This window comes from Octopus bimaculoides, chromosome 23 (assembly GCF_001194135.2).
Source record: "Octopus bimaculoides isolate UCB-OBI-ISO-001 chromosome 23, ASM119413v2, whole genome shotgun sequence".
Taxonomy (NCBI): Eukaryota; Metazoa; Mollusca; class Cephalopoda; order Octopoda; family Octopodidae; genus Octopus; species Octopus bimaculoides.
In genome coordinates, this window is record NC_069003.1 from 10,265,749 (window position 1) to 10,266,563 (window position 815).

Sequence of the window (815 nt, forward strand, 5' to 3'; positions counted from 1 at the left end):
TGTGTGTGTGTGTGTGTGTGTGTGTGTGTGTGTGTGTGTGTGTGTGTGTGTAAGTGTGAGTGACCGCGAGTGCATGCTTATGTGTAGCAATTCCCATGACATAAATCAGAAAGCGCGTGTCATTGACTTTGATATTATGATATGAACGTTCTCTTATATTCAGTAATAAGAACAGAAGGGTCAGTGTTCCATTGTCTGAAGGATCATATATCCAGATGGGAGCCTATCAGAACTAAACGCTGACAGCATTACCACGAAGAATAGTGTGGGAAATGCTCTGAAAAAGTGATTCTAATTCTTAGAATCAGTCCAGTGAATGATAGCCTTACCTCGATCAAAGTAGCTGCGTGGACGGATCTGAGTTGCTGCTCGATTCCACTCCTATAGATTCAGAAATAAGTCTATGGATATAAGAGATGATACTAAATCATATTGTGGTCTTTAGCGTAATAAACCGCCAATAAATTAATATATATATATGAACCGTTTTACCCCAAACAACTTTTTTCTCCATTTTTTTCATTCTCTCTCCGTTTTTTCCCTTTTAAGAGCGTAGGCTTGAAACGTCAAAAACTTTTCCATTCTTCCTGAGCGATAAACTAATACACCTGCTTGTTGCTCCTTCACCTGTCGTCGACTTTTGTTTTCTGTAAATTCGAACTAAATATATATATATATATATATATATATATATATATACATGTATGAATGCATGTATATATTATGCATATATATGTATGTATTTATATATATATACATATATATATATATACACATACATATATGCATGTATATTTCTGTATGTGTGTGTATAC